Here is a 17,570-nt window from a genome sequence, read left to right on the forward strand (position 1 = left end):
ATTACGACTATTCCTTAATGTGCGTAAGTCACTTCTTGGACGGATATAGTTGATCAGGCTATATCCTTCCCAGAACTGATTACACATGCTAAGGCGTATTAGTAATGTTCGACTCCTCCTCTTTCAGTTTATGTTCTCCTAAGTTATGACACCATGATAGTATAGAATGCATGCAAGTATACTTTGAAACAATAAATTATTTGTTTTCTAAAAGTACAACTCTTTAAATCACTTTAAGAATCAGAGACTTTTAGTCCCAAATGTGTTTATAGTTTGTATATCTTATGTGGTTGACATACTCAATTCACTATAAACCGTGCTCTGATACCAATCTGTCACACCCCCAAACCAAGGATGGCGGAAACGTCCGGGGGTGGAGGACTTCATGTATAGCATCATAACCACAATTTTAATAGTAATTTAAGCAAACACAACCAACATATATATAATTGAAAAAGTTACATCACTTGTATGAATTACATGTTTCAAAATCAATTACAATATGTTGTCAAAATGTGAAAAGTTTGACGCCTTAACGTCCCATCCTCAAAAGCACTTGATAACTTGATTAGTGTTTTCCTGTGAATACAAGTTGTTTGAAAAGCGTCAACACAAAGGTTGGTGAGTTCATAAGCTTTTATTTTTAAACTTAGTGGAGATATTTCACATGAAAATGTCGCGTTTGTTTCAGGAAAATCCAATATTTCCCTAGAAATCCAGGAAATGTAACCATATAACCAAAGACTAGAGCGTATGAGAAAACATCGTTTCTTAGTAGAAATGTTGTGAGATTTAAAATGTTATGGAAAGTAAATTTCTTTTATCAACCAAAAACCTACTTCGGTTTTTATGAAACCCCGTAAACTTCTTGAATTGTTAACCCCCTAAGTGAGTCGCTATAATCATACTGTGACTAAGTGAACCTGCCACAACGTTTCTCAGGCGTCGCGAAAATGAAATGACATTTGTCACCCGTAGACCTGCAGGTCCTACTGTAGCTAGCAGCGAGGTGTGGGGTGTCAAACCCAATATAGATCTATATACAAGTATCACGTTCTCCCTCAAGGAGATTCTGATTATAACTACCAGGAATTATATCCCGCACTCGGACGTACGGGGAGAGAAAATGTCTCACAGCATAGGTTAACGAGTTTACGTGAAATGTGTGTGAATATAAATCTTTCTTGTATGGATGTACCCGTTTTGTACGAGTGCGTTGAGTGATGTATCATAAACTATACCTATTATAGTTTATCTAAAATGTACGTAATGTGTATGAATTCCTTATAGAAAAGTATTAGTGTTATGAATTTATCAAACTATTTTTGTTATAGTTTAATATTACGTGTTCCAAAATGAATGAATAATATTTAATATGAATGTATATATTTTCAGTTCATAATGATAAACTAACAACGAAACACATTCAAATACTAAAACTTGTAATTATACACTTTGCTCAACATAATACAAAGTGTTATGATATTTACATGCTGTTGGCAAAATTTAGCAATTCTGCCCTGTTTTGGAAAAATCGTAGAAAAATCATACGAAGTCGAAAACTAGATCCGTAAATTCTGAGAGTTCACAAAATGGGTCTAGTTTGGTCATAATTTTTATTACAATTTATAATGACCTCTAACTTGGCTGAAAAAGTCCAAAATCGCAGACTGGTCCGGATTGTTGTTTGAAATGATAGGCAGTTTTGTAAAAATCACCATAAATTGTAGAAAAATCGCATGGAGATGTGCAAGTAACCATTTCAAAGCTAAAAACTTGATCTATTTGCACCTTGTACAGTTTTGAAAACAAAAATGTTTAAGATGTCCAAAACAGTCCGTGAATGGAGTTGAACTTTTCTGATGAAGGCTGTTAGAGAGGTTTTGATATGTTCTTAGTGTTTTAACTTGTATTCACCCCCTAGAAACTTGAGAAATCATGAAAATATAGGGGTATGAACTCACCTCGAGTGATTTCAGAAGATGATTGTTGAAGAATGGAAGTGTTTAACTCAAGAACACTTGGAGATGCCTTGAAGGTTTTCGAGAATCTAACATCATAGTTAGGGAGTTTGTGTAAGCAACCAAAGATTTGAGTAGAATGAAGTGAAATAATAATAGGGAGGATGAATTTTTACTTACTAAGTGTGGAAGAACACTTGAAATCAGCCTTGGATCTCGAAAATTTGTGTAGAAGAATTTGAGAGAAAAAGTGGTGTTTGATACGTAGTGGAATGAGAGAAATGAGGGAAAATGAGGAGTGTGGTCGTTTGTTCCAGTTCAAAAACGTGGGAGGGAGGGTAATTTGAGTGTAAGGGAACATTGAAGTGACATGGGTAAGGTGGGGAGGTATGGCTGGTCAGAGAGTGGGTGTGGGGTGGTTGCGTGTGACTGAGAATCAATAACACTGCTTGAATGCGAAGTTGGATTGATGATTGAAGGGTGATTCGCGAAGAAAGACGCGAAGTCAAGGACTATGAAATTGTTGTTTGTAAGAATTTAATACTCGATTGTGGAGTTGTTGATGCTCATTTTGCGAAAGTAAAACAATCGAGTGTTCGCATCTATGAGTCAATTTGAAGTCAATTAGGTTAATATTCGCATATGGGTTCAACATATAAATTTTTGATTTCGCAAGTTTAGAGTTCAAGAACTAGACGGTGTTCGCATCTGGAATGAAAATTTTGTGAATCGCATTCGATTAATTAGCTTAAAATGCGAACGAGATAAATGCGAAGGGATGCGAAGGGTGTAAGAATGAATATGCGAAGTATTTCATAGTAGAATGCGAATTGGGGAATGTTATCAAATGATGAAATTGCAGTTTTTAACGAGATAAATGCGAAGGGATGCGAAGGGTGTAAGAATGAATATGCGAAGTATTTCATGGTAGAATGCGAATTGGGGAATGTTATCAAATGATGAAATTGCAATGAATATGCGAAGTATTTCATGGTAGAATGCGAATTGGGGAATGTTATCAAATGATGAAATTGCAATGAATATGCGAAGTATTTCATGGTAGAATGCGAATTGGGGAATGTTATCAAATGATGAAATTGCAGTTTTTAACGAGATAAATGCGAAGGGATGCGAAGGGTGTAAGAATGAATATGCGAAGTATTTCATGGTAGAATGCGAATTGGGGAATGTTATCAAATGATGAAATTGCAGTTTTTAACGAGATAAATGCGAAGGCTTAGGAAATTTTTAACACAAACTTTTCTTCTGTGATGTTTTCCCATTAACATAGCAAATTATACAATACGAACATAACACTAACCCTAATACACAAGGTTTAATAGAGTTGACCGGCTCGACTTGATGACTTGACTTGGCTCAAGATTGACGATTGTCACAACAACACCCATTTACTTATGTTTTGTTCTACTTGTAGTTATGGATTTCGATGCATGGGTATACTTTGTCTGCTTTTGAAAATACTTATATTTTGAGGTATACTTTTAGTTCAGAGCACTTAGGCCCTTTAGTGTTTATAGTCTTATACCATGTAAGGTTTGGTATACTAGTTCACTATAAACAAGGGCTCTGATACCAATCTGTCACACCTCGAAAACCTAAGGTGGAAACATTTCCGGGGCGGACTCCACGTTGAGTATCAAATCCAGTGCACATAGTAAGCAAAGTAAACAACCATTACATTACATATCAAAGTTTATATTTGTTCAAAAGTAAAGTTGTACATTTGTGATACATAGTATATATGAACAAAAGTAGATACAAGTCTTTTGTACGCTCCGTCTTCTCCAAAAGGATCGCTAGGTACCTGTCTCATGTAGACCTGAGAATACAAGCAGTTTGAAAATCAGCATAAAGCTGGTGAGTTCATAAGATGGTTGTTTTGTGAAAATGTACGAGTTTCCTTTGGTTTTCCGAAAAGTTTGTTATCCAAGAAAATCCCATATTTTCTTAAAAGTAATGTTTGATTAATTGTTGGTTACACGGTTCTAGTTATGTTTAACTATGATCCCAGAAAAGTCACATATTTTCCTGAATGTTGGTTATCAATGTAAAAGATGTATTTTGTAAAACGTGGTTATGTTCAATGTTTCCCCTTGAAAATCCCATACTTTCCTAATGGTAAGTTTAGTTATTGAATTTCGTTGCAACGATTGATTACCATTCGTACTCATTGTATTAACTAGGTATTCTGATATCCTAATTGTGTTTCACTGGAGTGTACCTAGATACATGTCATTGTATTCGTATTCCTATTCTTAATCATATTCATAGTTATAATTTATATTTATATTCATATTATATTTGTGGTCCTATTTGTATTCGCATTCGCATTCGTATTCGTATTCGTATTCCTAGCCCTATTCCTAATCCCATTTATATTCGTATTCGTATTCGTCTTCGTATTCGTATTCGTATTCGTATTCGTATTCGTATTCGTATTCGTATTTGTATTCGTATTCGCAGTCGTATTCCTGTCCCTAATCCTACTCCTAATACTATTCATATTCGTATGCGCATTCGTATTCGTATTCACAGTCGTATCCCTAATCCTACTCTTAATACTATTCATATTCGTATTCGTATTCGCATTCGCATGATTACTTTAGTATGCCTATTCGTTGTATTCCTAATTATAGTTTCGTATTAGTATTCGTATATTATAAAATATAATTTTAGATTGCAGCAGTTTGTCATGAAATCTGTGACTAGTCTGAAAGCTACTTCGTAATTCGAACTATTTGATAAACACAGTTTTTAATATTAGAAAATACAGAATAAAATAAATTGAACTGAAAACCATAAGTTGGAGTACAAGATTTCCTTGTACTTTTGCTTGTATTCCCCCCTGAAAACAGTGAAAAACATTTGAAAAAGGGTAGGGGTATGAACTCACCGGTCGAGAAGCGTGTCGGATTGGATGCTAAGTATCAGTTCGGGGGTTGATAACGCGTAAGGTTCCTATGTAATATGACATGATATACAAATGTATCTAATTAGACTTTAAATCACTAATTAGATATGATTATACACTCCAAGATGCGAAAACACTTCAAATCAAGTGTTTGGAGTGACCCAGGTGACATCTAAGGATGTATAAGGCTCGGATATGGAGTTTACTCCTCAAGTGTAAACTCATAAGAGGGTTTAAAGTCCTAATGACTCATTCCCCATGAGTTTACGGTCGTAAACTCATGGGTGGTGTGTTCTTGGATGCCACAAAGTCTTACAATGCACACGGGAAAGTTCTAGGGTTGATTCCATGGCTTAGGAAGTGATCGGGACTTGAAATGGCCTTGGGATTGGAGTTTACGGTCTATGAAGGAGTTCTTGGGGAATTTACTACCTTAAACACATGAGTTTACAACCGTAAACTCATGTTTGTCCAAGATCCATGGGTGTTGGTGTTTGTAGGTTAATCACATGCGATTCCTAGTCCAAAAACAAGCTATTCAAGGGGTTAAAGGCACCTTAACACCCCTTGAGGGGTGTTTACGGCCTAAGGAGGTGGGTTTATGGTCCAAGAATGTTCTTGGGCCGTAAACTCAAGTTTATCCCATTTGATGATGTTTTGGTGCATTTCTAGAAGGCTTCTAAGGATATAAGCACTCATGGAAGTTCATTGAAGGTTTTTAGGGGCAAACTAACACCCAAAAAGGTGTTTAAGGACTAAGAATGAGGGTTTGCGGTCCAAGAATGTTCTTGGACAGTAAACTCATGTTCATACATCAAATATCATGATTTTGGGGTCCTTAGTCCATGCATGCAAGTTTCTAAGTCGAATCTAAGCCCTAGAAGTGTTTTGGAAGGGTTTTATGGCACAAAAAACCCATTTTCATGAGTTCACGGCCTAGGGATGTTCTAGGACCATAAACTCATGCTAATGGTCCTAATCCTCATAAAAAATCTCGAATTTGAAGGTCTAAGATGCTAATTCATGAGTTAGGGAAGTTACCTTAGTGATTTGGAGCTTGTTTTGGATGATTTTGGCTAAGTTTCGGATTTTAGAGAGAGAGAGTAGTGAGAGAATTTTTTCAGAGAAAGAGTAAAAGCCTCAAAATGATGTCACTCAATCCCTTATATAGGGGTTGAGTTTGTGGCCCGGAGGAATTCTACCCGATACTGCCGTTAGACGGTGCTTTTGGTCGAACCCGATAAATTTGCCATAATTACGATTTACATGAAATAATAATTTTCCAAACAAATATGGAAAATATTTTTAATGATTATAACACATTCCGACATTTACGAAATCAAAAGAAATGTCGTGATAAAATTTATTTAACGCAAAGGTTAACGGAACGAATTTAATACAACGGATTTTTAATGACGTATCGGGTTACAACGACGGAACGAACTTCGGGTTGTCACACAGTGGGACTTGCAAGTCTACTAGTGACAAATATCACATCAGTTTCGGCACCATTAGGTCGTCGTGTTAAACACGTGTCATATATGTATGGTTATAACCACATCACATTTTAGCCTTAATTAACAAACTGGTTTTAAGGTAGTAAGTGCTTCAGTAATTACTTATAGAATATTACTGAATACTTTCATTTTCCTATTACATTCATATTGTGATCTTCTAACATAAAAGGTAATGCAAACTATTTTCTAGTAAAGATAGTCTTAAATTGTCAATCCAAAACCGGAACGGCTGAAACGTTCAGGGGTGGAGGACGTCATGTACAGTATCAAAACACAAAATAACAATAAACAAGCAAACAACATCATCCATTACATTAAGAATATAATTTAATATAAGTAAGTTTTGTAAATCATATAACACCAAAAATGTAAATCAATATATAAGATGAGTCTTGAATGCGCCTAGCATTGGTACCTGCCTACTGATGACCTCAGAATACAAGTTATTTTGAAAGAGTTTATCAGCTTTAAAGCTGGTGAGTTCATAAGTATTTTAATGTTATTTGTATCAAAATGTTTGCAACGGTGTTTGAAATATGAGTTTGTAAACGTTTGTGGTAAAAGCATGTGAATGTTTGTAAATGTTTGTAAATGTTCGTAACTCCTAGAAAATCCTATATTTTCTACTAAAAGTAGCCTTCTACCAAGGCACGACTGTTTTGTATGTTTTTTTCTTGTAAAAGTGTAAAATTTTCCCAAGTGTAACTATCATTATCAAAATATAGTTTATACAATATTGTATACGTGAAAAGAACACGAGGCGAATGCAATGGGAAAATGATATGGTACTATAGTTTGTATGTGGAAACTACCTTAGTAGTACTTATCTTAAAGCCAATTAATTATATGATAAGGTGAGATTTGCAACCATACTGATTGACAAGTCTAAAACACGACGATGAAAGATGTCACACCCCCAAACCAAGGATGGCGGAAACGTCCGAGGGTGGAGGACTTCATGTAGAGTATCATAACCACAATTTCAATACTAATTTAAGCAAACACAACCAATATATATACAATTGAAAAAGTTACATCACTTTTATAAATTACATGTTTCAAAATCAATTACAATATGTAGACAAAATATGAAAAGTTTGACGCCTTAACGTCCCATCCTCAAAAGCAATTGATTATCTGTTTAGTGATTTCCTGAGAATACAAGTTGTTTGAAAAGTGTCAACACAAAGGTTGGTGAGTTCATAAGTTTTTGCTATAAAACCTAATAGAAGTCTTTCTCATGTAAGTGTCACGTTTGTTTCAGAAAAATACGATATTTTCCTTAAAATCCGTATAATGTAGCCTTATGACCAAAGACCAAAATGTATAAGAAATCATTCTTACTTAGTAGAATACTGTGAGTTTGATTTGATGTAAAAAGTGAATTTAAATCAACATAAAACCTACTTAGGTTTTATAAAATCCCGTAAACTTTATGACTTGTTATCTCCCTATGTGAGTCGCTATATTCATACTATGACTATGTGAACCTGCCACGACGTTTCTCAGGCGTCGTGAAAATGAAATGACATTTGTCACCCGTAGACCTGCAGGTCCCACTGTAGCTAGCAGCAAGGTGTGGAGTGTCAAACCCAATATATATCTATATACAAGTATCACGTTCTCCCTCCAGGAGACTCTAATTATAACTACCAGGAATTATATTCCGCACTCGGATGTACGGAAAGAGAATGTCTCACAATTTAGGGTAACAAGTTTACGTATAATGTGCGTGAGTGTAAACCTTCTCTGTATGAATGTACCCTTTTTGTATGAGTGTGTTATTTAATGTATCATAAACTATACCTATTATAGTTTATCTAAAACGTTTGTAATATGTAAGAACTCTTTTATGGAAATGTATTAGTGTTATGAATTCATTAAACTATACTTTTTATAGTTTATTATACATGTTCTAAAATGAATGAATAATATTTATTATGAATGACTTAGTTTCAGTTCATGATGATAAACTAACAAAGAAACACATTCAATAATTAGAACTTATGATTATACACTTTGCTCAACATAATACGAAGTGTTATGATATTTACATGATGTTGGCTAACTTTAACCATTCTGCACTGTTTTGGAAAAATCATACGAAGTCAAAAACTAGATCCGTAAATTCTGAGAGTTCCCAAAATGTGTCTAGTTTACTCATAATTTTTATCACAATTTTTAATAACTTCAAACTTGGGTGAAAAAGTCCATAATCACAGACTGGTCTGGATTGTTGTTTGAAATGATAGGCAGTTTTGTAAAAATCACCATAAATTGTAGAAAAATCGTATGGAGATGTGCAGGTAGTCATTTTAAAGCTAAGAACGTGAACTATTTGCACCTCATAAATTTTTGAAAACAAAAATGTTTGAGTTGCCCAAAACAGTTCGTGAATGGAGTTGAACTTTTCTGATGAAGGCTGTTAGAAAAGTTTAGTTATGTTCTTGGTGTTTTAACTTGTATTCCCCCCCCCCCCCACCTAAAAACTTGAGAAAACATGAAAATTTGGGGGTATGAACTCTTCTTAAGTGATTTCAGTAGATGATTGTTGAAGAATGGAAGTGTTTAACTCAAGAACACTTGGAGATGCCTTGAAGATTTTTGAGAATCTAACATCATAGTTATGGAGTTTGTATAAGCAATCAATGATTTGAGTAGAATGAAGTGAAATAATCATAAGGAGGATGAATTATACTTACTAAGAGTGGAATAACACTTGAAAATCAGCCTTGAATCTCGAATTTGGTGGAGAAAACGTTTGAGAGAAAAGTGGTGTTTGATATTTAGTGAAAGGAGAGCAAATGAGAGAAATGAGGAGAGAGGATCTTTGTTCCAGCTCTAAAAACATGGGAATGAGTGGAAATTGAGTGTAAGGGACATTGAAGTGACCTAGGTAAGGTGGGAAGGTGTGGCTGGTCATAGAGTGGGTGTAGGGTGGTTGCTTGTGACATAAGTTAAGCAAAGTCAACACTCCACCTCTTTGTATTTTACCCACTAACTTTTATTATTTAAATAAAGACTTTCATGAAAATATGATTAAATTGTGAATATTTAGGGTTCATTATGTTAAAATATAATTTTGGGTGAAAATCCCGCGTTAAAATAATTAAAAACGAGCCTTAAATGCAAAACTACGCGAAAACCGGGAAGAAAAGCATTCCTAGCGGGACCTCTCGGTCCTAGGCCGAGGTTTGGTCCTTGCTGAGGACTGTAGCCGGAAACGAAAGGAGGCGAGGAAGTGAGAGGAGGCAAGGAAGCGAAGGGAGGGCTCGGGTTCGGTTCCTCCTGGGCTCGGGTTCGGTCCTGAGAGGACATTCGGGTCCTAAGAGGCTTCGGCTCTTATAAGGAGGTTTCGGTTCCTAAGGTCCATTTTGTCGTTTTTACCCCGTTTTAAGCTGTTTTTGAGCCGGTTAAGGGTCGGGATGGCCCGAAAGACTATAAAAAGTCCAAGGAACTTTTGAGAGAGATTTTGGAGAGATTTCACATGCTTGGAGAGATTTGACATTCTTGGAGAGATTCCTCATACAAAGAGATATTTGAGAGAGATTTCACATACTTGGAGAGATTTGGGAGAGATTTGACATTCTTGGAGAGATTCCTCATACAAAGAGATATTTGAGAGAGATTTCACATACTTGGAGAGATTTGGGAGAGATTTGACATAGAGAGAGATTGAGTGAAAACGATTGAGAGAGGTTCCTTATGTGACAATTGTGAGTGATTGGCTCTGCAACGCAAGGTTCTTGAGCACCGTTAAGTCATGATTAAGGATCCTACACACTCCCGATGAGTATGCAAGATGGTTTTATCAATTTAATTCATTGATTAGCACTAAGGCTCAGGAAATTTTAACACAAGAACTTTTCCCAAGTGATGTTTTCCCATTAATATAACAAGTTATACAGTATGTACATAGCACAAACCCTAATACACAAGGTTTAATCGAGTTGACCGGTTTGACTTGATGACTTGACTTGACTATAGACTGACAATTGTCACATCATCCCCCTGTTAGAGGGAATTTCGTCCCGAAATTTAAATTCGGCTGGGACTTTAAGGGTTTGGGAAAAGATGCGGATACTTTTGCTTCATTTGATCTTCGCGTTCCCAGGTAAACTCAGGCCCTTGTTTCGCGTTCCAACAAACCTTCACTATGGGAATTCGACTTTGTTTCGTTCTCTTGATCTCTTGATCCATGATCTCGACTGGTTCCTCCACAAAGTGGAGATTTTCATTAACTTCGATTTTGTCGAGCGGTATTACGAGTGTCTCATCAGACAGGCACTTCATTAGGTTCGATATGTGAAATGTGGGATGTACCTTATCGAGTTCGTGAGGTAATTTAAGTTTGTATGCCACTTGTCCAATCTGGGCAAGAATTTCAAATGGACCAATGTACCTTGGGTTTAGTTTCCCACGTTTACCGAAACGTATCATCCCTTTCCAGGGGGAAACTTTTAGTAGTACTCGGTCTCCGACCTGGAATTCTAAAGGTTTGCATCGCTTATCCACGTAACTCTTTTGCCGATCACAAGACGCCTTCAGTCTTTCCCGAATTTGAATGATATTTTCTGTGGTTTCCCTTATGATTTCAAGCCCAGTAAGGGTTCTATCAGGGATTTGCCCTCTAGCTAGCTGAGTATCCCCGACTTCGGCCCAACACAGAGGTGATCTACACTTGCAACTGTAGAGAGCTTCGAATGGAGTGACTCCAATGCTAGTATGATAGTTATTATTATAAGAGAATTCGATAAGGGGCAGATGGATATCCCATGCCTTACCGAAATCTATCACACAGGCTCTTAGCATGTCTTCCAATGTCTGGATGGTTCTCTCGCTTTGCCCGTCGGTTTGTGGATGGTAGGACATACTCATGTCAAGCCTAGTTCCCACAGACTTCTGTAGGGACTTCCAGAACCGCAAGGTGAATCTACTATCTCGGTCAGAGATAATGGATATTGGTACACCATGCAGTCACACGATCTCTTTAATGTACATCCTGGTTAACTTCTACATCTTGTATGTTTCCTTTATTGGCAGAAAGTGCGCGAACTTGGTCAATCTGTCCACGACAACCCATATGGTGTCCAGCCCACCTGATGTCTTAGGCAGTTTGGTTATGAAGTCCATGGTTATTCGCTCCCACTTCCACTCGGGTATATCCGGTTGTTGAAGTAGTCCTGATGGCTTCTGATATTCTACCTTGACCTTGGCGCAAGTGAGGCACTTGCTCACATAAGCATCAATTTCAGCCTTCATGTTTGGCCACCAGTATAACCTTTTGAGGTCTAGATACATCTTATCTGACCCAGGATGAACGGAGTATCGAGTCTTGTGGGCCTCGTTCATTACAACATCTCGGTACCCACCGAACTTCGGTGTCTAGATTCGGTTCATGAGATAACGAGTTCCATCCTCTTTGACTTCCAAGTTCTTGTCCATCCCTCTTAATGCTTCGTTTGTCATATTTTCTGGTTTCAAGGCTTCTAACTGGGCATCCTTGATATGCGTGGCCAGTTGGGAATGGATGGTCATGGCTAGGGATTTTACTCGGCGATCCGAGTATTCTTTCCTACTTAAGGCATCGGCCACTACATTGGCCTTTCCCGGGTGGTAGCGAATTTCATATTCGTAGTCATTCAGCAATTCCACCCATCTTCTTTGGCGCATGTTAAGTTCTTTCTGATTGAGAATATGCTGAAGACTTTTGTGATCAATGAAGATGGTGCACTTGGTGCCGTAGAGGTAGTGCCTCCAGATCTTTAGGGCAAACACCACTGCTCCCAGTTCAAGGTCGTGGGTGGTATAATTAACTTCGTGTGTCTTAAGTTGCCTTGATGCGCAAGCGATGACTTTTCCCCTTTGCATGAGCACCCAGCCGAGGCCTTGATTCGAAGCATCGCAATACACCACAAAATCATCGGTTCCTTCTGGAAGAGACAAGACTGGTGCGCTGCATAGGGCTTGCTTTAGTGTCTGGAAGGCGACTTCTTGTTTATCTTTCCATTTGAACAGCACGCCTTTCTGAGTCAAGGTGGTGAGGGGCTTAGCGATCTTGGAGAAGTTTTGTATGAATCTTCGATAGTAGCCTGCGAGTCCCAAAAGTTGTCGGATTTCTGTTGGCGTTGTAGGTGCTGACCAATCTTCGATTGCTTTGATCTTTGAGGGATCCACATGTATTCCTTCCTTGCTTACTACGTGGCCAAGGAATCCTACTTCACGGAGCCAAAATTCACACTTTGAGAACTTGGCGTAAAGCTTCTCAGTTCTTAAAATCTCCAGAACTAGTCGTAGGTGTTGTCTGTGCTCTTCTTCGCTTCTCGAATAGACCAAGATATCGTCGATGAATACGATCACGAATTTATCCAAGAAGGGTCGACACACTCGGTTCATCAAATCCGTGAACACCGCATGCACGTTTGTTAATCCGAATGGCATCACTACAAATTTGTAGTGTCCATAGCGAGTTCTGAATGTCGTCTTGGGGATATCCTCTTCTTGAACTCATAGTTGATGATAGCCCGACCTCAGGTCGATTTTTGAAAAGTAGCTGGCTCCTTGGAGCTGGTCGAAGAGGTCATCGATTCGGGGTAGGGGATAACGGTTCTTGATATTGAGGTTGTTTAGTTCTCGGTAGTCTATACACATGCGAAAAGATCCATCCTTCTTCTTTACAAATAGGACTGGTGCTCCCCAGGGTGAGAAGCTTGGCCTGATGAATCCGTTGCTCAACAGTTCATTCAACTGGCTAGACAGTTCTTTCATTTCTTCCGGTGCTAAGCGGTATGGAGCCCTGGCGACGGGGGTAGCTCCTGGGATTAATTCGATCCGAAATTCGACTTGTCGTGCGAGTGGTACACCTGGCAGATCGTCTGGGAATACATCATGGAAGTTGCATACTTCTGGAATTTCTTTGATGTCCTTCACCTCTTGTTTCTTGTCTACGACGTGGGCTAAGAATGCATGGTATTGCTTTCGGAGGTACTTTTGGGTTTTAACACAAGAGATGATTTGTAGGTTCGCACTAGGTTTATTGCCATAAACGGTGAGAATGTTGCCATTCGGCAGATTGAGGTGGACGGCCCTTTTGTAACATAGAATGTCGGCACGATGAAGGCTTAACCAATCCATACCAATGATGTTGGATAAGGTGTCTAAGTCCATAACTATTTCTGGTATGTACTTGACCCGACCCGGCATGGTCCATTTGGGTTGCATGGCACCATGCAATTGGATAGACTAAATGAGAGAAATAACACTTGGAGATTATTAATATATTATAAGTTCTAATATATTAATAATATTATTTGATTAGTTTGATCAAGAATTAATTTAGAATTAATTAAGTGATCAAAAGATAACTAATTAAATATATGGGTTGATTATGTAAATCATCCATATCTTGTATAGTGGGCTAAAAGGCTCCATGGACTATCAAGTTGGGTTCCACCCATAGGATGCTCCATGGATGCTCCATGGGAGTTACAAACCCATGGGTCATGGAAATGAAGAGTCATGACACATTAGGGTTTAACCCTAGATGTGTCAACACTATATAAGTAACATGTTCTCCACCCAAAATCGATTACACTAAGAATCAAGAGGGCTTGGCCGATTTTGAAGAAGTGAGTATTCTCTCATAAGTTCTTCCAAGAGCATTTGGTGTTGTGTGAAGCATTTGAGGCATCACACTTGGGGTGCTAGGCTCACAAGGTTTCAAGGAACACAAACAACAACAAGGTAAGTTATTCTATCTATACTTTATGTTAAAATTGTTCCCCATGTATGCTAGATAGGAATATAACCTTGGAATTCAACTTTGCATGATAATTAGACAAACATAGATCCAAGGTTATTAGGGTTGCATGTACACTTAGGAAGTGTTAGAATGCTCAAAACCCATCAAATGATTATGTCGAAACTTTTTATGGTGACCGGCATAAGGTCAATTTTGAACAAATGGTTGCCTAGAGTGAGAGTACACCCTATGTAAATATCGTTAGCGCGCTCAACCTTTCCATTTTCCATTTCTACGATGTAAGAATCTTCTAGTGGCTGGGAATTTTGCTTAAGTATATGTTTGAATTGGTGACTTACGAAACTTCTTTCTGCCCCACTATCGAAAATTACGCATGCATAAGAGTTATTGAGGAGGAACATACAAGTAACCACAGAGGGATCCTTGACTGCTTCTCCATGCCCTATAGTTAGGACTCTTCCTACACCCCCCAGCATTAGGGGCTCGTGCCTTGGGGCAGTTCCTCCTGAAGTGTCCCGTTTCACCACATCCATAGCAGGTTTGGCTTGCTCCGGTGTTGGCGGTCGTAGCGGCTTGAGCGGCGGGTTGGGTAGTCTCTCTACAGAATCGTGCAATGTCTCCCTTCTTGTTGCAGTTATTGCAGTGTAACTCTCGACAAGCACCGTTATTGTGGTAGTTACACTTGTTGCACTTGGGAAGAGTTCACGTGTACTGTTTCGGCGGTGCTGGAGTGACAACAGTAGTCGCAGCATGGACAGCAACAATCTGTTGCTTTTTGGTGGGGTCCTGCATCGGTTGTTTCTTTTTATTGCCCCAGAATTTTCTCTTATTGTTCCCTCCTTTTGTTCGGTCGGTGGTGGTTATCACGGTACCACGGCTAGCCCTGTGATCTATGAGTTGTTGTGCCAATTCCTTGGCACTCTCAAAGGTCATTTCGAGGCCAATACACTATCTTGAATCTGGGATGACAGCCCCCAGAGGTATCGTTCCACCTTTTTCTCCTCTGGAGTGACCATTGTTGGACAAAGGAGTGCTAGGTCATTGAAACGGGCAGTATAAGTTTCAAGATCAGTGCCTAACATTCTGAGGTTCCAAAGCTCCTCTTCAAGTTTTTGTATTTCGCCCCTCGGGCAATATTCCTTTAACATTAAAGCTTTCAAATCTTCCCAGCTTATAGCGTTAGCTACTGCAGGAGTAAGTGATTTGACTCGGCCATTCCACCAAGTAGGTGCTTTTCCGGTGAAAGTGAACGCTGCATACTTGACCTTGCTTGCTTCGGGACAAGCACAGATTTCAAAAACTACCTCGGTCCTTTCGAACCATTGCACCAGCGTGATGACGCCCCCGCTTCCATTGAATGGGTCGGGTTTGCCATTCGTGAAGTCTTTGTAAGATCACTCCCTCGTACGCCCCGTGCTATCCCCATGAATGGAATTGGTAACTCCGGATCCAGAACCGCTAGAACCATTGGTACCCATTTGCGACATTGCTGCCACCACGGCTGACGTTACTGCAGCATGAAACATCGCAGGATCAAACTGCAGAGGTGGTGGTGGAGGCGGCACTGTGTTGCCGGAAGGTCTTGGTCTTCTCCTTGGTGGCATGGTTCTGTCATAATAAAAAAAATGACCAGTCGGTAAGACTTCAATAGTGATAACGAGTCGAGTGTTACTGGTTTCATTTCTCTTGTATTTTATCAAAACTTTATAATTCGTAAACTGTTTGTGTGATCAGGTTATGATGTCTAGTGCCAAACATTCAATAAATAAAACGCATGCCAAAATTCATTGATAAACTTTTAGTACATAACGTTTAGAGGAAAAGTTTGACCACATAAGGTATACATTACATCGTTACAAAAGATAGCTTTGACATTACAAAAGCCCTTTGAATAGTGTAATCACTTAGTCGCAGGGTCAACCTACATACAGAGAGTAGCACCAACGCGTACTCATAAATTTTTACTACCAAGACGTGAGAATAGTAACGAATTCTAATCACGACGACCCTTCTTTGACGGAGCCTGCGATGATGTCGATGTGCCCTTTGGTTCTGCCAATCTCCGTTCGGCTGCAACCATTCTCTCTTCGAGTGCCATGTATCTTTCCCGATACTCTCTTGTTTCTGCTCGAGCAACGAGAAGGTCTTGAATGAGTTGGTCTCTGTGGTGGGAGTCTCGTTCCAGGTCTCTGGTACGATCAGTGGTAGACTGTACGATGGTGCTTAGTTCCCGGACCTGATCGGTCGTCATCCTACCACGATCATCCATACTTGCTATTCGTTGTATCGTGACGGGGAGGGCTCTGTCAGCCGGTCCACCATGGATGAGGTCATAATAACCTCGTTGGTCGCCATATGGTGACCGCTGGTGTTGTTGTCGGCTCCACCTTTCGATCGTCGTTACCCAAGGGGGTTCAGGTCCGTTGTATCCAAAACGGTGTGCGGGCACCCTCGCGATGTAAGGAGTGTTGAATACTTCTGGTTGTTCCTCTATTTCATTCCCAACCATGACTATATCATCATCTTCCTCTTCTTCTTCTTCGTCTTCCTCCTCTTCTTCTTGTTCTTCGTCTTCCTCCTCTTCTTCTTGTTCGTCTTCCTCCTCGGGTTCTTCTTCGGGATTCTCTTCGGGATCCTCCTCGGGATCCTCTTCGGGATCCTCTTCGGGATCCTCCTCAGGATCCTCTTCGATTTGTTGCTCGAGCTCATCATCGATCCACCCCGCGTTTCCCTGATTGGGAAAGTATGGGTCCCCGGGTATGTGAAATCCTGCCATGTCGTCTGCACGAGAAACGGGGGGTTAAGAAGCACATATCGGAAAATAATAACATGGCGCTATAGAAACATACAAATACTCCTATAGTATTTTTAAATGTTTATATTTGTTTATTAGCGTGTTCTTTGTAGAGTGTAGTTAGGTTATTAGATTTGTCGCCCATTACAAATTTTCCCCAGTGTGCGTAAGTTACTTCTCGGACGGATATAGTTGATCAGGCTATATCCTTCCCAGAACTGATTACACATGCTAAGGCGTACTATTAATGTTCAACTCCTCCTCTTTCAATTTATGTTCTCCTTAGTTATGACACTACGCGAGTATATAATTCATGTAAGTATACTTTAAAACAAGAAATTATTTGTTTTCTAAAAGTACAACTCGTTAAAGCGTTTTAAGAATCAGAGACTTTTAGTCCCAAATGTGTTTATAGTTTGTATATCTTATGTGGTTTGACATACTTAATTCACTAAAAACCGTGCTCTGATACCAATCTGTCATACCCCCAAACCAAGGATGGCGGAAACGTCCGGGGGTGGAGGACTTCATGTAGAGTATCATAACCACAATTTCAATAGTAATTTAAGCAAACACAACCAACATATATATAATTGAAAAAGTT

Source organism: Lactuca saligna, chromosome 7 (assembly GCF_052625555.1).
Source record: "Lactuca saligna cultivar CGN05327 chromosome 7, ASM5262555v1, whole genome shotgun sequence".
Lineage (NCBI taxonomy): Eukaryota > Viridiplantae > Streptophyta > Magnoliopsida > Asterales > Asteraceae > Lactuca > Lactuca saligna.